The sequence below is a fragment of the Pimephales promelas genome, chromosome 24 (assembly GCF_988280905.1).
Source record: "Pimephales promelas chromosome 24, fPimPro1.hap1.1, whole genome shotgun sequence".
Lineage (NCBI taxonomy): Eukaryota > Metazoa > Chordata > Actinopteri > Cypriniformes > Leuciscidae > Pimephales > Pimephales promelas.
In genome coordinates this window covers 8,145,094-8,170,057 of record NC_142792.1, presented here as the reverse complement: position 1 = coordinate 8,170,057, position 24,964 = coordinate 8,145,094, and the positions used below count along the sequence as shown (strand labels likewise).

At 37.4% G+C, this 24,964-nt stretch overlaps 1 long non-coding RNA gene across 1 annotated transcript in view; it reads left to right on the top strand.

The window, feature by feature from the left end:
- The window catches only part of LOC148965169 (uncharacterized), a 39,276-nt gene extending 19,497 nt beyond the window's left edge, over window positions 1-19,779 (top strand). Inside the window, exons 3-4 of the long non-coding RNA XR_016149741.1 lie at window positions 17,701-17,806; window positions 19,636-19,779. This is a non-coding gene — a long non-coding RNA (uncharacterized LOC148965169). The remainder of the gene's footprint in view (window positions 1-17,700; window positions 17,807-19,635) is intronic.
- Window positions 19,780-24,964: the final 5,185 nt, after the last annotated feature.

The following is a 24,964-nucleotide window of genomic DNA, read 5'->3' as shown; positions in this document are numbered from 1 at the left end:
TCCTGAATAGAATTCAGATATTCGCTACAGGTTTGATGACAGTGGTGGTTTGCAAGGAGTTAGTGATTATTTTTGACATTTTTAATAATTAACTGCCGTCTGTCCCTTTCTCTCTCTCTTCTCTGCATCGCTCCGGACAGTGCTCAGGAGACAGCCAATGAGTCTTAACAGATTGCACTGTGTGAATATTTAAAGGAAAAAACATGAATAAATAAATGCCCCACAGCTACTGTAAATGCCTTGAGAACTTCGACAAGAGCAAAGTTCTGTGATGTAAGAATGCTCTTTAGCGCTGTCCTAGACAGTAAACACTGAAATGAGAATGAGATCATCATATTTTGTGCAATCTGCCATTGGAAGCTAAAACATTGTAATAGCATGTATTGCATTTGCTCTTTATATTTCTTCCCAAATCTTTTAAATGAAAAGGTTGTGCATATGCTGAGTGATGAAAACACATTATCTTAGGGCCAACTCACAAAAGGACCATAGAGTACAGCATTATTTTAAGTGATATGATTTTTGGTGAAAAACAACTTCAAAAATGACAGAAGACACCATAAAAGCAGTCCATAAGACTTATATGTGTGTGTGTGTGGAATTGGAGTTAGACAGCCCTATTTGCTTTAATTTGATGGACAATTTTCCCTTTTGTTTAGCTCAGAAGAAAGGAAATAATACAGATTAGGAGCGACGTGTGGGTGATCGAATGATGTCAGAATGTTCATTTTTGGTTAAACACTCACTGTTACATTTCCGCCTCTCTAATTTGCTTTGTTTGACTTTTGAACGAATGGTATCTCGTTTGTGTCCATTGGAATCTGAGAACAAATTTCAGCCGGGGGACAAGACGTGTCCATGCACCTTGACTCTGAATTAACTGGCATTCACTGGTTACACAGAACGCACATGCTTAATATTATAACATCTAGTTCTCACTCAAACGGTTTAACCTTTATATTTTAAGCTTACACCGCCATTCACAGACACATGCATGCAGGCACATGCAGTATAGAATTACATGGGAAATCCCATCCAATCAGATTTGTTTCTAGCAGTGGGGACATCATCTTCAGTAGGCTATCCTCTAAGACGGATGGCAAGGGGTTAAAAGTCAACAGGGTTAACTTGAATACAATGTATATTGTTGGTTTCTGTCTCATCTACCAATAATTTACTGCTCACAGATAGGGATAAAAGTGTTAATCTACTGTATAATCATAATCCCTCCAGGAGGCCTGCAGGGAAATATAAGCCCTAGTTACAATAAGAGAACCGCTGACACCCGAATTCTTTTATCATCTCATTTCAAAGTTGTGGAAACTTAACTTTATGTCAAACAAAGAGTGAGCATGAGTCAGATTCAAGCTTCATAAAAGAAGCCCACTGCTACCTATGAAAACAGACCTAGCTTTGATGGTTCACCAAGGCGCTTGTGCATTATCATCCATATTAAACTATAACCCAGTGGCACTTATTTTCCTGAGACAATCTCGCTGGTCAATCAATAATGCATCCCAGAGTTCAATTCGAGATGGATGGATATGCTTCATCCTGCAGATAATATTGCGGGCAATCTTACAGCGCAGTCGTTGGTGGAGATAGAATTACTGGGCGCTAATCAGATGCTAAACAGCGAGCGGCGTCTGTTCGTGTGCACGGAAGATGGCTTAATATTAGTGGGAACATTAATGGAAGAGGAAAGGTAAGCAAATATCTGGCAAGATACCTGCTATCAAGCAGTTAAACAATTTCCGAAAAGCCCGCATGTCAATAATGCGACTGCCCTCAGCAGTTAGGAAAGTTCTGCTTTATTGCCGATTTACATAGAAATTGCCTTATTTTCGACTCGATAGGCTTTTTTTTAGTGCATTATCTGCTACTCTGTTTTATCTAAAAGATGGCGAGGTTCTGATTAGAATTATACAAAATCAGGGCTGGAGAGCGCCTTTAGACTGTGAAGCATACTGAAGTTTCATAGGGTTCAGTTCTATTATTAAGAATTCTGCTTCTATGATTTATCTAATTTAATGTAAGGTGATGTTGGTGAAAAAATCAAAGCGGCAAAGTGCATTGAGTGCAAAAATAGTGATGCATAGAGAAAGCTTGGCCGCATTGCTGTAGAAATGATTATTGATACGATTTTTTTTTTTGCTCCCTTAGTGTTAAAGTGTTTGCACATAGTCCATAAGAGTAATTATTATTTCAGGAGAACAAATATCACCCCTTGGGCTCCAATTATTTTCATGCATTGTCTCCCTTAGCTTCTGACTAGGTCTGGTTGTTTTGTCTTTGTTCTTTATTACTTTTTTATCCATCTTTTGTATTTTTGTTATTTTTCTTGGAGGGTTTGCGTTGTACAACTTTAACCCTTTGCCTTGTTGCAAGTGGAATCGTTTTTCTAGCATGCTGTGAATTCCTATCCACGTATTAATGTTTGATTAGCTCTCTAATCTCATAAAAGAGTGACAAATACCCAAACATATTGAATCACCAAAGGCCGCAACTGTGGATCCCAAATGTACATGATGCTGGGTAACATCTTAGCAGCTTTCAGTGTATTTAACAAGATGAGTAGACCATAGTTTCACACTAGATATGATTCAGTGAAAGCTATAGTCATGCAGCTCCTTTGGTATATTTGATATTTATGCTTCCAAGACAACACATTCTCATCCCCAAAAAGTCATATAACTGACGTTTTGGGACGTCTTTTGACCATACGTCAATATTCGCCTTTTTAGGGCCCCCTTAAACGTCGGTAGATGGCGATCCCGGGCCGTCATACAACTGACGCTTTACCTTTAATGTCAGTTAGGTGACGGGTTAGGTTTAGGGTTAGGTTTAGGTCTGGGGTATAGAGTTAGGATCCCATAACCTCATCTACCGACGTTTAAGGGGGCCCTAAAAAGGCGAATATTGACGTATGGTCAAAAGACGTCCCAAAACGTCAGTTATATGACTTTTTGGGGTGAGACTGCGCTGACCTAGAAATGTTGCTGTATGCTATACGTAAATGAACAATGTTTACTTAAACGAGAAATTCACGTTTAAAAGTCCTCTTGATGACACAAAACGACTATTGACGGGGCTTTCGTAAAAACCAGCGCAGATCTTCCATCTTCATTTTCCTTCTTGTTGTCACTCTTGGACCAACCTGTAGAAGATCCGCCATCGTACAGGTATTTTCTATACAACAATCATCATTGTCAAAGGCAACTTAAAGTTTACACCAACTAATTGGCAGCAACATAAAAGGGGAATTGAAAAATGACAGAAGACACCCTGCCTCCAACCCCCCTTTTGAAATTTGTCAAAATGTTTTCTCTTATAACGGGGAAACAAAGCATTCGCTCGTTAACGATGAAAGAGTTGCCTAAGTCCCCTGTTGATTGACGATCACTGAGATGTATGACACCTCTCAACTTGTCATGGAGGAGTTATTTGTACTCGCCTGCGATCCGTTCTGAGGAGAGACCAGATGTCCCGTCTTAATTAGGCCTGCAGTGATGTTTTTAATGACTTCTACCCCATTACGGGCAGAGCGTGCGCTGTAGTGAGAACGAGAGAGGAGTCTCAAATCTTCCTCCCTGTCACCGTCGTCTGGAAAGTGTGCGAGCTCCAGCAAATGTGCTGCTTTTTGTAGAATTGCAGAGTGCGATTCGAGAGATGCTAAAACCCTCTGAAGAGCCGGGGAGGAACTTTGGGGGCTTTGGGGGGAGAGGAGAACAAATGCAACTTTTCCGCCTAATCTCCTCTCTGAATTGTTTTTGTATCGCATGCTTCATTTATATCTATGAGGGCGCATATTGTGTAATATATTTAATTAATGGTGTCTGTTATGGGAAACTAGGCCAGACTAGTTGATGGGAGATGTCTAGTGCACAAAGACTGATATAAAACACTCATACGGAACTTAGTTATGCACTCCCGAAAGGTTTATGCACTATTCTACTGTTTTATTGCACCTCGGATCTCTAATTCTGATTCCCCTCTAGACAAGCATGAAGAATAGAAATTGTCTCGTACCCAGATTTGACGTTCGCACTTGGAGATTCATGACGGTCCACCGGTACATGGAGTATTAGAGCTCTCACTTACAATGCACAGATCAAATATGAATTTGGCTTATATTAAATTATATCCTTTCCTCTGGTGCGTCAGTGCAGTACATTTGGAGAACGGGCGGCGTAGAAGACTCTTCGGAGAGCTGAGGGTGGCATTACCTGCGTGCGAATCACCTCAAGGTAGAATCAAAAGTAAGTTTCTGAATAAATGTAATTGCTTTGCCATAATGAGGGTATAAAATGTTATTAATATTTTAGAACAAGTCCTATTTTTCATTTCAGAAAACCACTACGGGGCTCCTTTTCAAAGGGTTTCAGTCAAAACCCAATGGGAGATTCAATTGACTTTAATCTTGCATTCGTTTGAAAATTTGAGCCCATTAGTTAACTTTGCCTTTTCTGTGCAGTTTTCATTGCATTTCAATGAAGCCGCTTTCCTGTGGTGTTAAAATACTAATAGTTGTTTCAAATAGTAAATGAGGAAAGGATACAGAGAGTGAGAGAAAGTGGGGAAGAGAAGAGTTGATGACCTAAAATATTTATATAAAACATCTGTGTTTTTATGGAGGTTGGAATAATAATAAAAAAAAAAAGATCCAATACACAGCTACAGGGTACAGGAATCAAATATTTATATGCTTTAGTGAATAATTTGGGTATTGAGATGCAACTATTAAGCATTCTGCACTGAGCGCAGTACTCTGACAACATATCAATTGTGGCCAGGTGCACCAGCTAATTGGTGAAATGCATTGTGGTTGCTGGCAAAGGGAAAGTCAGGGGACCGGCCGTAATCAAATAAAGGGAAGGCCTGAATAATTCTTTTTGAAGTTCTATGGACCTCATGAGCACAACATGACTCTAATTGCAAACGCTCGGCACGTACCCACCCACTGAATTTGTGAAGACCCCACCCCCCCACCCCCACACCTGCTCAACCCACTAAGGACCAACAATATGAAGGAACCGTATTTAAACCAGTTAAATTTGACTCGTTTCAACTAATTTTGATTCGCTAGTGACCAACTCTCCAAAGAGCAATCTCAAAGAGTGCCAGTGCTTCATCGCATCTCTAACCATTTTCTCAACACCTTTTCTTATAAATCACGTTGGACGATTAAAAAGTGAGCAAAATAAGCCTTATGAAATGCAAATGCATAAAAAGCACTTTTTTTTCAACATTTATTTGACATCCCTACCTTGAGGCTGACCACCAGCCCCCCTTAAGGGTCAGCATTTTCAATCCTGGCTGCTCAGCTTTGAATAAATAAATTGTGTCATTATGCTTTTCATCGTCTGATAAACAGCTCTTTTTTGCACTCAGAATCTCCATTAAAGAAAAGTAGGTCAAGAGCAGAGGCTTTAAACGGCAAGCCAATATACTTCTCCTCTCCTTACTTCTCTCTTTAAAAAAACCCTGCAGACTAGCAAGCCACCCCAGTGGTTTATCCCAGTCCTAACTCAGCACTTGCGCCAGTTAAATACAAGTGCACATCAAAGGATGTAACCTAATCAGGTTATTTTGGGTAAAGTTGTGGGATTGTTGGTTGCACTGCAGCACATGCAATACAATGCATTAGGTAATGCTAAATGACCTTTTGAATCTATAAAAAATGTGATATAATTAGAATTCGCTTGCTTCACAATTCTCTGAAATACTTTAATTTGATTGGTTGACTGTAATTTTGAAGTCAGTTTTTTTTTTATGTTTTGTCAGATTCCCAACATAGTATGTCACTCCATGATCTGTGTTCTTATATAATGCAATACTATTTAGATTAAAAGGATAGTTTGCCGAAAAATGAAAATTCTGTCATTATTTACTCTCATGTCTCGCTTGTCGTTCCAAACCCGTAAGACTTTCGTTTATATTCAGAACAAACATGAAGATCGTTTTAATAAAATATGAGCATTTTCTGTCCCTCGGTTGGCAGCTCTTGAAGCATCAACTACCACGTTGATGCTTCAAAAAGTTCATAAAGAGTTTGTAAAACTAATCCATATAGGAATCAAGCAGTTTAGTCCAAATTTTCCTAAGAGACACAATCACGTCATAGATTCAATTTAGGCTCTTTATTCATATACTGTAAACATTGATCAGCAAACAGAAACTCAAACAAACCTGCTTGACACGTGAGAACAAACCTCATTGGTTCTTGCTGAAGGTCAAACGTGCTGCGTAACACGAGAACAAACCTCATTGGTTATTGTACATCAAATGAACATGCTTGAGCTTCCGTTTACCACAACTGATGTGATAATTATCAATTATCTTGATTAATATTTATATGTGAATAAAAGCCTAAATTAAATCTGTTCAGCATATAAAGTGATTGTGTCTCTTCAGAAAGCAATCGATTTATATGGATTGCATTTATGATCTCTTTATGAACTTTTTGAAGAGTCAAATGGTAGTTGCGTAGCTGTCAATGAGGGATCGAAAGCTGTCAGATTTCCTCAAGATCTTCATTTGTGTTCAGAAGATGAAAGATGAATGAATGTCTAATGGGTTTGGAACAACATGAGGGTGAGTAAATTATGACAGAATTCTCATTTTAGGGTAAATTAACCCTTTAATATATATTTTTGTATATTAAATATTACATAATAGGTATTAGGGATGCACTGAGATATATATATACACACATACAAAATATACATTTCAAATATATTAACAGTTAAATACTGTCAGGTAAAGCTTTTTTGTTACTTGAAATAAACGTCAACTGGAATAAAATAAAATATTAAAATGTAAAACTTATTTTATTTCAGCTACACATTTATCAGTTTTATTTAGTTTAACTTGATGTACTGAAATAACTAAAACTAAAACTAAAAATTAAAATTAATAAAATAAATATAGACATTTGTTTTAAAAACTGTGACATATAAATATGACAAAAACAATAAACATTACAAAAAATGTAACTAAAATTATTATAAAAACAGAAATTCACATTTAAAATATATTTAAAAAACAGTATACCGATACTAAAATCACAATATTATAATGTACAGTACAAAAAAAATTGATTATTTGCTAAAGAATTGAATTGAGCATGCACAGTTATGAACACCCACTATCATACAATACCGTTAAATTATAAAATCTTAAAGGGGGTTATTTTTCTAACTGTCAAGAGCATGTTTATGTGAACAATATACATCACTTTAAATAAGAAATACCGTCATGATTTCAGGTTTGTTTACACCACCTCTTGCTAATCAGGGGAAAGCCAGTGTTCTCTGTCTGTCAGCACAGGGTGTGTAATGGGGTATCAAAGCAGCCAAATCAACAAACAAATGCCTGTTTGCAGGATTGAGAGGATGAGACTGATAGGACAGGATACCCATCCTGCCCTGGTGAGTGTCTCAGACAGTCTGAGCTTAGGCCTGCCTTTGCCCATCTGTCGTGAACCCTGGCCAGCACGGGAGGGGGGTTGGGGTGCTCACCAGGACACCAGTCGTCCAATCACGTGCCTATGTAGCGCCTTGTGTTGATCCTAATACTTTTCAAATCATGCTTCTTGTCTAGGACCGCCCTACTTCACCCAAATTGGAAGAAAGCTCGAGTTGTCCTTCATTTTGTGTAATGCATGTCACGAAGCAGGACCCTGAACTGATTTAGCTGGTAAACAACCTGTTAACCTTGCTTTGCGGCAGCATATGGCCCGTTTCTACGCAACAAGATGTCATAATCATCTTACATTGCGAGAGTCCGGAATCATACGCAGTATTTTCATCTTCCGTCAGCATCCTTGGCAGAACGGCAACATGTGAGGAATCCAATATCTCAAAAGCGAGAATGATAGGGCCTCCGGAAATCACTTTCAATGGGCGTAAACATGGAGAAAAGTGCATTTTCTTCAGATCTAGCTGTATATGGGTTTAAATAACACCCCGGTTTGTTGCTGTGTGTATCCAGGGAGTATAGTAGTCTTCATAGGCATTAAGGCCGGCCTCAGGGAGACGAAGATGAGGGTATGTTAGACCAGAGTTACTGCGTGGGGTCCATATCAAAACCCGGCCATCGCACCACTATCCCTGTCTGCATCCAATTTCAGCATGAACGCTTCCTGTTAAACCCCCATCAAACAGACACACGGCAGCACAAAGGAAAACCTCATCTCCACGGGAAACTAATCCGCCGGTGTGCGCTGTAAGCCTGTCAGGCTTCTTTTTTTTTTTTTTTTTTTTTATATTGAAAGAAGTCATCACTCATTTTTGCCAAAGATTAAAAGTATGGCTAAATTGAGAAAATCCGCTTAGGAATTTTTCTGAATTTAAATTTGGACTGGGAAGTGAGGAGGCTTCTCGGAGAGGTGCGGAACAGAAAAGGTGTGTAAGGTGAGATAAATTAGAACATGTAGACAACATATTTGTTTACAGCCTTCCTACTCTCTATATATTTCTATCTGTATCGTTCGAAATCTTCCCTTGAATGCAGAACAAATGAAGCGGGTGAGTGCGGCATTTCCACAGCTACCTCAAAATCGCCCTCCCTGATTGGCAATTCGAGCAAAGGAGACATGCATCTGAAATGAGTTCTCCGTCCCTTTAATTGCATCGCCATCGGCAACAAGGTGTTTCGGTGGGAGGGAATGACAATTGCTTGCCAGCAGAAAGGGGGGCTGGTCAATACCACTTTCATATTTACTGTGCAGCATTGCTTAGATATTTTATTTACCTCAAGGTAAGTTGGCATTCATTTTGGAATAATTATAGGCATATTCAAAACGGCTATTTAAATATATATATATATATATATATATATATATTATAGTTATTTCTACTTAATTTGTGCTGGTCATTGATAAAATGTAAAAAAAAAAAAAAAGAGCTGCGGTGTTGGGTTACTTTTAGTTCTCCATCGATTAATCACAATTAATCAGATGATCTAACATACAAATTTGTAAGTATAATATATATATATATACTATGTGTGTGTGTGTGTGTGTGTGTGTGTGTGTGTGTGTGTATGTGTGTGTGTGTATTTAAAAACTTTTATGTTGGATTCGATTAATCGCAATGAATCAATTTGACACTAGTTAGCCTATTTTATATTTTGAATACTTTGAATTTTATTATTGTATTTTCAGTTTAAATTTTAGTAATATTTCTATGGGCGTTTGTCTTTTTTTATCAGTTTTTATCAGTTTCAATTTATTTCAGATAATTTTAGTACTTAGTCATTTGAAAATTTTGTTAATGTTTTCCATCAAATATTTCTATTTTGTTTTATTTCAGCTTTATTTCAGTTGACAAAAATTTTTTTTGATAGCAACATTGCGCAGAAAAAGCTACGTCCTTTAATTTCATTCTGGCTCAAAGGTATAGTTTTATCCTATATAATGTGGATGGGAAAAAAGTGGGTTAATTTAATTGGTTAATTTCCATAGTGTAAACACTGTTAAGGTCCCTTCAAGGAAAGTCAGTTAAATCGGCGGCCTTCTTGAAAGTTTTCCCCCAGGCCGCGATTTTCTATGTAGACAACAGGCATTCAAATAAAGAATATATCGACCCATGTGAGGGTAAAAAGACTCTCAAAAACTATTTGAGGTATCATAATTTATCATTTCATAAAATATAAAATGTAAAATTTTCTTTGGACTGAAAACTCCTCCTTATCCTGTAGCTGGATCCAAAATCACTTATTTCCTTACCTTTCGTTAATAAAGTATGTTTTATCTAGTATGAATGCAGTCGTACATCCGCCATATTGCAATTGTCATGCGACTTTCTGCATCAGTTGCCTCAGTTTCCATGACGTCATTATTGAAAAAACACTTAATATTCAGGTATATTATCTAATTGACTGCACACATATCTGATGAGAACAAAACTTAGATTTCTGCAGAGCTAACTTATACTTTGTTTTATAACTGATGAATTTTGCAGCATCAACACTGCCATTGAACTGAATTGAATCAACCTGACATGAGCTGAATAGATGTCTTCTGTAGAGCTGCTTAGATGAATTGAACCAATTTTAACTTTATTGAACTGAACTGAATCAACACTGAACTGATTTGAGAATAATGGCACTATAATAGTCTTCTTTAGAGCTGCTTAGTTGAATGGGTAACACTTTTACTTGAACATAACTTATGTTAATGTCATGATTATGAAGGTCTCGTGTTAGTCTTATGCACACCCCTTCAAGTAAAGTGTTACCGATGAATTTAATTGAACTAGTTTCATAATTGATGAACTTTACACAATAATTGAACTGAATCAACACTGAACTGATTTGAGCTGAATAATGACACTATGGTCTTCTTTAGAGCAGCAAAATAAGTTTGTGTCATTGATCGTTATTTTGCTGTTTTTGTATGAAGCATTTGAGCAAAGATTTGATCATGAAACCTGAAAGCATGAAAAACAGTCATTTTTGCAATTCCGCTCGTTGCCACTAATTTCAAAAGTGCAGCACCGGCGCTCCATGATCTCGTATAGAAACTTCAGAGAGGCACGCAGCAAAGGTAGAAGGATGCTGTAAAGAGAGTAGCCGAGCTTTATGTGTGCAGAAAGAGGAGCTAATCATCGGCCTATCACTCTCTCCTCTGCCATTGTTACTGGCCTCGCTGGCCTGTGCCGAGCTTCTTAGTTGGTAATTATGTCAGCTCCAGCCTAAATGATTTATTATTTATTTTGCCAGACTGCCGCCTGAGAGACAGCTGCCCCTGGAGTGGTCATTAATGTGCTATCTGGCCGGGCAGGGCGTAGCTCCTATGATCCTGACCCAATCTCAGATCCTAATCCAAGGAGGAAGGAGGCTGCAGGCCAGGATTTGGCGGCCCAGCTATCTCACTCTCTATAATTGATAGGTTTTAGGCGATTATACGCTTCACGTGATTAAGATCTATAACGATGTATTGATCGGACTGCACTGGGATTCGACTAGGGGGTGTGAGACATCCACGACTACCCGCTCCGCCCTCCTCCCCCCAACCGATGGTTTGACATTTCGATATCTGACATTAGATAAAAGCGCACGAGTGTGTATCTGTACGTGTGTGTCTTTTCCTCCCTGTACGGCGAACCTGCAGATGAAAGGGACGAATGTTGTTTGAGTTTATGAGTACATACATATTTACAGTGTGCGCGCGGAAACATGCACATCTATCAATCCGGGGATCAGAAGAGGAGCTGGATTGGATTTTGAAGGTTAGGCTGAGAAGCCTGTGGGTGGGTGATTATTAATTATGATAGCTGTAGACTCCGATTTTATCCTGCGGTTGGGGACCTGTGGGACATCAGCTGAGCCGGGTTGGCTGACACTGAGACAATCAGGAACAGGATGACGTGGCACTTGATGGGAACGCGGTGGGGGAAAACGGTGCCACTTTCATCTGCGACATTGGGGATGATTTGTAGTTCTAATACAGTATGTAACAGCATAAAATATATATATTTTTTAGAGCAGATGAAACTCAAGTTATTGGCAAAAAAAAAAAATAATTTTGAAGCTAAGCTACATTAGTAAAAAATACAACTGTTTGATTATTACCAATCAATAATAATAGTTAATTCATTAGCTTTGCTACTTTTTTAATTAGCTACTACTCAAACGGACAACCTCATAAAGTAATTATAAAATAAAAGTCACCATGCATGTTCTAACTGAATGTGTCGTTGCCCAAAATTGTATTTAAATGACCTAAATTTAAATATATTTTAAGAAGTTAAATGGTAAATTTATATTCAACGATAAATACAATTAATAAAAGTACAATGTTGAAAATTATAAACGGCAGCATTTAAATAAATATTTCACTTAAAAAAAGACTCAAAAATAATCACTTGTTCAGTTTATTTGATCAGTGAATCGTTTGTTTTCATGAATCATGTGAACATACTGATTCAAACCTCCCACTATTAAAAAGCTCAAACATTACTTTTTTCTCAATCGCTAAACTGTTCAAACTAAAAGCAGCTTGTAATTAAAGTTAATAAAAGTAAATAAAAGTGAAGTCAGTTAATGTATTAGCATTGCTACTTTTATTTTAATTAGCCACTCCCTAAATTGAGTAATAATTTCTCAATGACATGTAACACATTTTTGTCAAATGAAAAGATTCAGAAAAAAAATCAAATGTTGTACGTATAACGGTAAATGTCTTGTCAAATACCCAAAGCTCAATCTTTTGATGAGCTAAGCTCAGTTCAAGATGGAGCTTTTCAACTGACTCTTTGGCTATCAACAAGCTTCCCTGCTGTCGATTTACCATGCGAGAATCCATCCCTCTTGGTAATAAACAGAGTGCAGAAGGGAAACAGAGCGAGAGTGGGGAAATTAAAGAAAAGCAGACAGAAGCATTTCTAGCTCATTCCTGCATTATGTCGCATTTCCATTTTTTTTGCCTCGGTCTTAATCTCCATTGAATGTCTGTCATCGCCCTCTGGCTGTAATTAGGGACGGACTCTGGACAACAACAGACAAGTTGGCCTAGCTTGTCTCAAGCAGCAAATTACCTTTAGCTTATGGTAAGCAATATTCCGTGCCAGGCAACTTTTACTGCTGATTAGCAATTAGCCCAAACTACCGGCAGCCGAAGAGCTAATGTTTAATTTGGTCTGCTAATGATAGACTCCCATCTTGTGTGCGCAAGCTGGGAGAGCGAACTCAGGGGAGGGGGCAGAGTGTAGAAACGTATGGATTTCTTCTTAATTCCTTTTCATTTACAACCTGACAGGCCCGCAGCTAGTAAGGAAATTTCTTAGCGATTAGTAATGGCTGCCCCCTTAAAGTGGCGAACGAATGTTAATGCTTCTCTTCAAGGCCTTCGCCCAAAAAACACACACTCCTGAGGCCAAGTAATCGTAGTGTTTTCTTTCACAAGTACAAAATTGCATTATAAAAAAGGTGACGGTGGAGAAATTAGGCGCACAACGTGAGAAAAGATTGCTAATTGCTAAAAGGTGCATACAATCATGCATTCAACTGCTTAGACAAACATTTCAGGTCCTAAAGAAATTTAAACCTGGAGTGAAAGAGCTCGACCTGGACTGCACTAAAACCAAACCTGAGACGTTTTGGGATGAATTGAAACCGCTAATGCTAGTCATACCCCATATCAAAGGTACTTTCATTGGCTGCTAAATACCTTGTTTCCGTAAAGAGGCTGTGTGTTTGTTTGCAAACATGAGCAAGTGGTGTCAGCGGGGGCTTCAAAGCGTCCCTTAAGACCCTGCTAATCATTCTCATGTAACCGAGCTCACACTTGTGGGCTGGACCCGCCAAATCAGGTGGACTAGCTACAGCTCTCACTCAAGGCAAGTTCAGCATAGATGCTTGTTAAGAATGTGCAATGGTTACCGTGGGAATTATCCCATCCCTCGAGGCTAGGGAGTTCTCTGCGCTAATGAACGGCAAGGATGAGGCTCGTTATCCTCCTCTGTCTGTCTGATATTCAGCCACAGTGTCTCATCTCACACACGCGCCTCTCTCTAGTAAAGATGGAGGAAAGTTGGTGGATTTCGCTCTCACGTGGACCGCCGCTTCGAGATATATCCCCTGCGGTATACGGTTAGACTGAGAGATGATGTTTCTCAAAGATGCTGAAGGTCATTATCGGCCACGTTCACGTTGCATGTAAATATGGTTGTCACTTCTCTGTGTGCCTAATTACTTTCTCCACGCAGTGTTTGGTTATTTCAATTTGCGTTCTATAACTGAATTGTTGCATAGATGATGACTTTTCACTCAAAATATCTATCTATCTATCCATCTATCCATCTATCCGTCTATCCGTCTGTCCGTCCGCCCGCCCGCCTGCCTGCCTATCTGTCTGTCTTCCTCGTCATCCATCAATCCAAAATATCCAAAAAAACATTCTAATTCACTCTCTGGCAATTTTAAATATAAAATGCAAAAATTAATACAAGCCTGTTTTTTTTTTTAATTCTGAAGACAGATCATGTCTTGATATCACCTATAATATTTATTTTCATACAGTGTTAATTGTGTCTAAACACCAAAATTGCGCCTACATATTTTAGGAAGGGTCCTCTTCAAAAACTTTGAAAAACCCCTAATGTGGAAATGAGCAAACTGTACAATGAAACAAAGAGTTTTATCAATGAAATATTGAAAGACATAGCAATTAGAGGTAAATTAGAGTAAATGATGATATTTGATAGCTGATAATAAGGATAAATGACATTAAGTTATTTTGGAATTAATAAATAGCAATCCTAGATTTGAGAAGCAAGTTTAAAAAGAATAAAATAAAGTAGAAACATGGAAAACACAATCCTTCCCTTAGGGAGTGATGTTGTAAACTTCAGGTGATTCATGCAGAGTTTTCCAAGTTGACTAGTGTTGAATGTTGTTCGTTTGTTAACTTTTTGTTATTTCTTTATAATTCTTCTTCCTCCCTTTCTTGCTCTTTTCATCAGACACAACTGAGATACAGGCAAGGTGTGGTTTTACTGCTTGGCAAGTTCAAAAGCAAAGGGATGTTTTCCTTTTCCTTTCCAAAGTCCAGAAACCAAACTTTTTCAAATGTGTTTCTGATTTGTGCAAGCTCTTGGGAATGACAGCGGTGGAAAAGAAAGGGGCCTGTTGAATCGAGTGGTGGGAGAGGTAGAGAGGGACAGAGAGAGACTGAGGATTGAGAAGGAGAAAAAGAAAGAGAAAGAGAGAAAGCACTAGAACATGGAACTCTCTCACTCATCTTCTCTCTCTTTTTCATACACACACACACACACACACAAAAACACAAAAAAGACTGACAGGCTGGAGCTTCAAAGCTTCTCTCTATCCTTAGCTTCTCTCTATCCTTCCTCTGGTGTGGAATTTCAATGCAGTATTTCATTTTTCATTGGGGGGTTGGGGAGGACGAGGAGGTTGGGGCAGGAGGAGTGTGAATTCTTTCAATTATCCACTTCTGTCCCTCTTATAGTGCTGATGTGTTTTAGTAAACTATATGAACACAAATCCAGCATACATACACACTGTAATCTGCAGCTAGGTTCCACCACTCAAAAATTCAAAAATGTCATAAAGAAACCGTGATTTTGTTCATGTAGTTGTCCTAATCTTTTCCATTGAGATTAGAAGTTGTTAGATGCATGAGCGGCAACAGAATTTGTACAGATGTGTCATAGTTTGTTTGAGTTAATGGGCATCAAAACCCATCATTTGTTTTAACAATCATTTAGCATTTTGCAAAAGTTTATTTTGACCCCTTCATCATAACCCGTACAAACATTTCAATTAAACATTTCTATTAAAGTTTGTACAGTTAACATTAGTGCATTAGCTATCATGTACTAGCAATAAATGATACGTTTACAACCTTTTATTAACCTAAAATAATGAATGGTATAAACATTAACTCATTTTCATTAACTCATTTTAACAAATTTAATCCTATAATGATAATTAATGTGGTGTAGAAACGTTGGTAACACTTTACGTATAATTCATTAATAATGTACAGTATAATAATGCATTGTATCTTTTAAGAAATAATTGTAACCAAAGTTAAAATGGATTATTGCTAAATTTTGGTTATATCTAAAATTGGTTGTTTGACATGTATTTTAAATGTCTGTTCAAGATAAGTATTATATAATATACTACAACTTTACAAGTATTCATGAGTTCCATACAGTGCATTATAAGGTGCATTTACAAATTAATGCATTAACAATCATGCTTTTATAATGCATTCTAAAGGCTTTAAGTAAAGTGATTCCACAACGATTTTCGCAAGATTACAAGAAGTTGCAAGTAAGAATGTAAAACATTCTTCAAAAATCCTAGTTTAACAACTCTGAAAAATATTTTTTACATTGTAGATGAAAAATCCTCCAACACACTTTTTAATCCTCCAGCTTGTGTCAGGCTAAAATCTCACTCTTGAACTTTTTTTTTTTTTTTACAAAATGTATCCATCTCCATCACCCAGTTGGTGGCTAGCCATAGACACCTTTGAGCCACCATTATTTTATCTTAGCGTACTTAAAGGTCTGTAGGATCCACAAGCCTTTGAGGGTAAGTGGTGCCTCTAGTGGCACATCAAGGAGGTGAGAGGAGGCGAAGAGGTCAATGCTCAGGGGTACCTCGGCTATCTTGACCTCGTCCTGGGGTGCTGCCCATGAGGGACGTGTCAGCATGTTGCGCCTCTGATAAGGAAAGGTCAATCTGCCACCATCATCCCATGGCCCAAGGCCCGCTGAAAATACCAGACGAGAAGTCAAAGAGCCGCAATGCATCTTATAATATCAAGTTTTCCTTTCTTCAGGCCCCAACAACGAAACCTCGAACCGTTTCCTCATGTATTCCTTGAGAAAATGCATCATTTTAATATTCCCCTTCTTGAAGGGCACAATCAAGCACAGGCTTCTTCTTTTCCAGTCCCCAACCCCCCCGAACCATCTCACTCTGTTATTTCTGATTAGCTGTAAACGAGCAAATATTTTCCCAGTGTTCGCCAGGTTAGATCCCCATTTAATTAAACTGGCTCATTATGTCGCTCTCTGATTAGTGGAGGGGAATCAATTATTCAATTCACAAACATGGGCCGCAGGAGCTGGAGGTGCACAAAGAGCTGCTCATTTAATTCCAAGGACACTAATTAGCTACAAAGCAAAGCTGCAACTTTCCGTCTCTCTCCCCAAACCCCCCCCCCCCCCCACCCTCCTTCCTCAATTACCGCGAACGTAGGACACTGGGTGTGAGGAGCGGGGAGGAGGGCTGGAGCAGACGAGGAGAGGAGAGCATGATGGGAAACGTAGGTGGGGCGGGTCAAAGCGTTCCTTATTTGGCAGGATTCCTGTCTTGTTAGCGGGGTCGAGATGTTGCGGACGGCAGTGTTATTTGCTGATATGTAGATCGGAGGGAGAGCTAAGCATCCAGGAAACGACCCGAGGGATTTCCAGCAGCTTCAAACTCAAAGGCCTGCCATTTTTGTTCTCCGCAATCAAACGGCAGGCAATTATCCGAATTATTGACAGCAGATTTCTCATTTCAACTGCAAATTAAGGCTATCAATAAAGCTTTCTGATGCAAAAGTGACTAATTAACCAACGGAGTGGAGCTCTGAAGCTGCGTTGTAAAAAAAAAAAAAAAAAAAAAGAAAGAAAAAAAACTCCAGTCGGTAGCACGTAGTGGAAACACAGGGGAACTAATTAGTTTAATTATCAAAACAGCTAATTAAAATTACACAGTTGCCTAATTAGTTCTGTGCTTCTTGCTGTCTCTCTCTCCCTGTCTCTCTTATTTCCTCTTTGCCCTCTCACTCTTTAATTGACAGGTTTAAGTTAAATATAAAACAGAGAGAAAGGGGGAAAAGAAGAGAAAACATGTATGGTGGGGTACCGAGAGTTTAACGCTTTATCTCGCCCGATGCCGTCTGCGCACGTGGCAGCTATACGGAGCAGCAAAATGAATGAATTTCGTCCAAGCAATCGTACTTAATTCTCTTTGATGTGAATACATTTATCCTCTTCTTGTTATCCTGACTAAAAACAACATGGGATAAAACTTGCCATTCTGTAAAAGACCAATTTAAAGTCATCAAAATTAGAGTTTTGTCATACAGTAGCTTTCATCTATATGCTAATCTACTCCTAAACGTTGACTAAATCACTATATATTTACTTATTTATTATTCTCTTTCAGGAAAATGCATCAGTGATGACTCATCCTGCACTACACAGAATTTTGTCCAATCAGATGCTCTTAAAGGAGAATGCCCCTCCCCTCTAAAACCACATGCCAGCAACAAGTAAGTAGTAAATCATGGGAATGATGATAAAAAACAGTTCCCGTCAAAAATTCCTGTTCCAACGGGAAATATGTCTACACAGTAAACATGAAATGGCTTGATGTGTGCAGTTGTAAGTCGACATGACTTAAAATGGACAAGTTTTAGTTTTATTCTCTGTATTGTTGATGATTTAAAGATACTGGTTCTTCAAAACATAATAGCTTGCTCCGCGTCTAAAACTTTCCTATGGATAAAATCCAAGCTTTCCAAGTGTCTGGGAGGGAGAGTGACAGTCACCCAGCCAATCATTTCTTTCGTCCCGGTTGGAAATAATGAGCTGTGTTTATTGCAGCACTGAGAGGTCTACAGACACTCGATTTGTATACTTTCTTTTTCAGAGTACTTATATTTTAATTATGTATTGGTATACATAGTCTAAACAACTTTGGGAATAAGATTTTTAGAAAATTTCTACCTACCCCACCTTTAAGACATTCTACTAACTATAAGTAACTTTGCAACTACAACTCATTCTACTCACCCGAACCCTAACCTAACAGTCCACTAGTGTACTGATACTCTAATGAGAGATAGTGGACTTAACCTATAGATATTAAAATGTCTAAAGTGGACTGTTGAAATAAAGTGTAACCTGTTTGGGTATAAAACATGTTGAGGGGTTTGTTTCATGTTACAAAGCACCAGTGGAAGGCCCCTTTCATTGTTCGGGGTGTCTCTGTGTATCAGATCTGAACATGCAAATGGGCCGGAGGGCCCGTCTTGCCACCTGGTTCCTTTTGGCCATGCTGGTATTTTTAGCAACGCTAATCAGGCAGCTTATTATTTCTCGAGTTCACAGAAACTTTGAACTCCAGACTCCCTCTGCCTAAAAGATTCATGAAGGCCACGGCATCGGGGGACCTGCTTAAGTTTGCAGTGGGGTCAGAGATCGGCGTTATCCCTTCGGCAAGCGCAGAAAAACAAATTGCATATGTTTAGGGCATGTCTGGTACATAGTGTATTGTTCAATTCACAGTTTCTTTTCCCAGTGTCTATCTTATACCTAAAGCTAGTTTTTAGGCTATACAGGCTTTACAGAGCTAACAAAACAGTTCTGTAAATAAGGGTAATAGACGACCCCCAAAACGCCTGAATTGGGCTATTTGGTTGACAGAGTCAACCGGTAGTTATACAAACATGAGTTACTGTATATACCACGTAGAACAGACACGGATTTTACCTCGATTACATTTTGCTCAGTGTTTGAAATTATTTACGTATTATAGTATTTATTAATATTTTGAATTATCTATTTTTATATTTCCAGTTTTCATTGTAATTTTTGTTTATTTTAATTTCCTTTTGCTTTTTTCATTTTTTATTAGTTTTTTTTTTAATATTAGCTCAAATTTGTTTTTATTTCAGTTTTAGTCATTTTAGTTGTTTAGCAACATATCTGATTTTCATTCAAGATTTTGAAGTTTTCCATCCAATTTTTATATTGTATTTTATTTCAGCTTTATTTCAGTTAAAGAAAATTAATTTGAATAGTTTTAGCTGACAAAAAAAAAAACAATGATGTTTAATCATGTCATTGACGTCCAACCGGATGTGTATAAAGGCAAAGTCTAAAGCTAATTTCTAAAGCTACAGCGGAGGGTTTTCAGTGAATAATAATTCAGATTTTCATCTGTTTCTCACACATCTTATAGTGTATGATTTCAGAAGACACATCCACACACAAATATATAACCTTTTAGGGTTTTAGGCCATTTTTGAATTCATATGAACTGTTGTTGGAAATAAGCTGAAAATTAATTATAAATATTTTCTTTTATTGACACCAGCCTCTGCAAATGACTCGTTTTTCAAAGTGGGAAACTATGGCGTCATAGAGGATCCGGATCGAGCTACCGAGCAATACAAAATATTATGCAGTGCCTGGTTGTGGAAGACGACAGTCGCTGCATCCTCTGGATTCCATGACTTTATTTTTCATGACGTTCCAGCTGATGAGGTAAAACATTGTCCGTCTGTTCGATTAATTTCACTGAGGATTGTTTTGTAAACAAGACTGGATTTGCAGACCGATTAAGATTAAAGAACGGTGCTGTGCCGTCTATATTGAATCTGACAGGAATTGTGCATGCGGACTCTGGGTCCAACATGTATGGGCGAATCATTCCGGTTGCCTTTTTACAACATGTTGAAACTCATTATAATATGCAAAACTGTTATCCACTCACAGCAGTGGGCGTTTACTTCCAAATCTTCAGTGCGAGACGCCCATAAAAACCGAGCGTTTTTCAGCTAGGCTCAAAACTAGGGTACAAAATAGCCTATTACTTATTCATTTTGATGTTTTTTAATGCAAAAACCAAGCGAACGTCATAAGTTGACCTCAGACAACAATATAACACATTTTAAAAAGCCAGTTCATGACCCCATTAAACAATGGCATATTTGCATTCAAAATGTAATTATTGAGCGAATGACACTTAATGACAGTTGTCATAAACATGCATAAACCCTATTTCACATTCATGACATATGTCATGTCATGGTTATAAAGGTGTCATGTCAGTCTTATGCACACCCCTTCAAGTAAAGTGTTATCAAAAATTCCTTTCGCAATAATTACGCAAATTTCCATTCTGTTGTCATTTGTAAGAAACTCTGACGTGAATTATTTAGCGCACTTGTAAACCACGGGACTATATTAGAGAGTGAGTGAATATGAAAGATGTTCTAAAGTGAAGGCCTTTGTGTATAAAATGCAATCTCGGTCCGGCCTGCCGGCAGGGGGATGCATGTAGATTGCAGGGCGAATTGCCTGCAAAGCTGCTGTCCGATTTGAATTGTCAATGCGTCGCCGTTCCATTTGACTCATACAGAGACCACTTTGGCTCAGATAGTGCAAAGACAGATTCCATCAGGTCCTTATCTGTTACAACCTGCATTGCTTGCAATTGGATTCAATAGTGGCCAATAATAGAGTTATTTTTTTAGACATTAGGATACCTGTTTTTTTGTGTGTTTTTTTTTTTTTTTTGCACTGGTCAGCAGCAGGGTGTGTTGGGATGAAAAAAAGGATATAAAAGGGAACCTTATTCTACCTTGTTTTTTTCCCCACCTCCTGCTGTCCGATGCCATGAATAGTGCATTATTCCGATCATTTTTCTGACTTTCAGGAGGGAAAAAGTAATTTTATCTGGTAAAGGATATATTTTTTTCCTTCAGCCGGCCCATCCCGAGAGTGGTGTGCATTGTGCCGAGCTGAAGAAATCTCATCACTGTATTGATACATCACAAAAGCCAAGCGCAATCATCGTCTGTGAGAGATCCTCTGAGACCAATTTAGACCCCACAGACTTTGACCATAACATTTAAATCAGCAAAACGGAATAATTTAGTGTTGGCTATGATAGTTCTGAATACAATTATTGCACCCTCAACATGGCAGAATTCATTAAAATAGCCATATAACTGATATCAGTGTTAGTCCAATTTTTCCATAATTTCCTCACTCTAAAATAATTGGACCTAGATCTCGTTTTAAGGCCATGGGAGAACTTTGATGGGACTCATTTGCAATAAGGCTGTCTTTTTCAAACAAGACATTAATTAAGTGAGAATATCTGCTCTGCAATACTCTGCCTTATATTTCTTTGACAGTTTTAGGGAATAAAAGGAACACTTCACTCAAAGAAAAAAAGTAATTATTTATTCACCTTAATGACATTCTGAACCAACCTATATAAGTTTTATTTCCTCCGTAGTACAAAAAGTGCATATTTTGAAGCTTTTTTGTTGTACAACATAGCTTTGTTTGAGGAACTGTCTGATATTGAAGTGATTATTCCCTGCTAATCTTCTTCTCAACTGATAACTAAAGATTCACTGTGACTGAATCATTAGTCAACACACTAGGAATCAGTAGGTTGAACTCCATGTCTTTGAATTAATTCTCATTATACATGGACCCTATGATACACATGGCGCAATGCAGTGCCAGGCATGACGACACAAGTGTTTTTCAGCCTGACGCGGTTATCATTTTATATAGCAAAACTAGCTTTAACCTCGCACATGAGCAGATCTGTTTACTTGCTAGAGAAGTGTTTAGTTTTTCCGCTTGTAAATTTCACCATGTAAATAGCGAATCCGCCATGGCACAAGCTTAACTGGCTTTTATAGGGAATTCGAGATAAGACTCTGATTGGTTTATTGCATGTTACGCCCAAAACACACCCATTATTACTCATTATAATAGGGACAACCCTTTTAGACCGTGCACTGGACCATTTTTCCCGTCGCTAGCAAAGTGGATCCGGACACACCCTAAGTGTGCTTGCGCTTTATACAATGCACTTAGATCGTTAAAATAGGACCCTATGACTTTAATGTTAGAATTCTATGACATCATTATTATAATTAGAATTTTCGTTTCAGATCAAAATATGTCATGACTTTTTATTTCATTTCTTTTTTTCCCCCATAAAATATTATTACTTTAATCTCATGGTGCTACAATGTTATTCTTGTAATGTTGACTCTTTTCACAAAATATTACTACTTCAATGTCATATTGCCACAGTTTTTCTCAAAATATATTATTTTCAAAGTATTAGTCAGTATGCTTAACTTTATTTTCTCAAAGTGTTACTTCTTTCATTTAATGTTAATATTTGACTTTATTCCCATAAAAGTTTGGTAAAAGTTATGTATTTATTCACGTCAAAGTTTAGTAAAAGTTGTGACTTTATTCTCAAAATTTCAAAGTTTCAATATGGCTATTCTTGTAATTTTGACTTTTATTCTCAAAGTATTACAACTTTAATGTTAACATTTGGCTTTATTCTAAAAGTCCTATTTCAAGACAGCTTTATTCTCAAATGTACACTGTAAAAAAAGATACACCAAATCTACTCAATAAAAATGAGGCAACAGATTACAAGCAATATTATTAATTAAATTTCACAAGGTTTGGTATTGAGTAAATATTAATTAAACGAGACTCTTAAAAGTTATCCATTTAAAATGAGTAGATTCGAATAGAAAACAGAACAGAATTAATTATAATCTAAACAAAAACGTTGAGTTAATTTGAGTTAATCAATGCAATTAATTAAATCTAAATATTCCTTTCCTAGAAATAATGGCCCAGAAAGTACAGAACTTAACAAATACTCAAATGAGAATTTTATTAACAATTCACTTTTGTGCTTTCAACACATTGTAGCACATCATTGTACACTGCATTCACAGTCTCATTTCAAGACAAAAGTAGGATCTTGCATTTCAAACCAGACATTTAAAAAGGACATAATACTGACTTCAAACTATTTAGTAAAAACAAAAATAAATGCCATACACGTGTCCATAAACCTGTTTCCATGCTTTTTCACCTCACATAGCCACTAAATTGGGTCAATAAAGATCTTAAAATAAAAATACTCCATAAATACTCCATAAATCCTTAAAGGTCCCGTTCTCCATGTTTTTTTTTAAGCTTTGATTGTGTTCATGTTTCGCGTGTAAAAAACACTGTATTTTTCACACAATTTACTTATCTGTATACTGCTGTTTTCACTGTCCAAAAAACGGCCCGATTGACTTACTTGTTCTATGAAGTTTATCATTTTACAGGTATTATTTATGCTCTAACAGCAACATTACACACTAACTAAAGTTTAAAAAATGGAATCGAGAAGAATGGGACCTTTAAAGTGCAATTTGTACAGAGTAAAATACATTTGTACTTTGAACTTACAACAATTGAAATGTCATGACATTCGTGGGAAAAATCAGTACTAACTTACAAACATCAATGTGCAATTCTCAAGTAAGACATTGTGTAGCACAAAAGTCTGCACTGCAATACAGTCTCATTTCAAGCCTTAAGTTTGCTTTTGAGGGATTGGACTTTGTTGATCCAGTTCCAAGAAACGTTTTTGGAATACCTCAAAGGTGTACAAAGGTGATAATCGAGATTCAGCGCGTAGGTCAAGCCAAGGAGGACAGAGCAAGGCCGCTGCAATATTTCCAAGTCCTGTGATGACGATTCCAATGTTCTTTGGGTAGTTGCTTGTAGAAGCTTCAGGTTTTGGGGTCAGAGTAATGGCCATTATGAACTGTTCCTTCAAGTTCTCAGTGTCCTGCAACATAAAATTGTAGTGTCTTAGTATAAAACTGTCAGAAGTATATTGCAAGCATATAGCAGAACTAGACAATACATTCATTATGGTTTTCATAGCTTATAAATCTATTTTATTACATTTTATTTTCTCACAGGCCTTGGTCTCAAATTGTTTTCTTCACTATTTAGATGTTTTTTCTCTATTTTTTATGTTTGTTGTAGTCAACAAATGTTCTTCCATTGTAATGAGGGATTTATGGTGTTCTACTACTATTATACCCCTCTCTATGTAGGCTACAGTATCCATAGACATAATATATACATAGACGCCCTATTGGCCGCTTTGGAACGTTGCTGCGATACGTCAACGGGTAAATGGGTGAGCTGCGTTTTTCTGGATAAAAACATTCTTGGATAAGAATGGTGAAGATCCCCATACTGAGATATTTAAGTTTGCTCATTGTGGAAAAAGCATTTTATGTGATTGACCAGATTTTAGCAATAACATTGATAACTGATGCATCATTTATGATAATACATGTTGTGGTACAACTGTAGTGCAATGCAAATAGTAATTATAAAGTGAAAAGTAATAGTAAATAGTTTAGTCAATAAAATAAACAAATAGTATACAGCAAATAAAATGGTAATGAATACATGTAAAAATATTGATAATAGTTTATTAATAATTCTATAATAATAGCAATAGAATAAGACATTTCTACAGAATAAACGCACACAAAAAATATATTTAATATTTAGCTCTTTGAGCTAAATTTCAGTTTTATTGATCAGTAATAGGCTAGCCATTATAACAGCAGTAGCTTCAGTCAAACATACTGTTAAAATAGCCTAAATATAAAGTTATGAAACTTTACTTTGCCTTCAGCCAAAACTATTTACCAGGGAACCATTAATAGATTAATGAGACCAAAGATAAACACAAATTATACGAATTATATCTCATGTTTAACCTCTTGACTAGAGACATCCGAGCCAGCGGCAACCGTCAGAAGCACTGGCCGTGGTACGGCTGT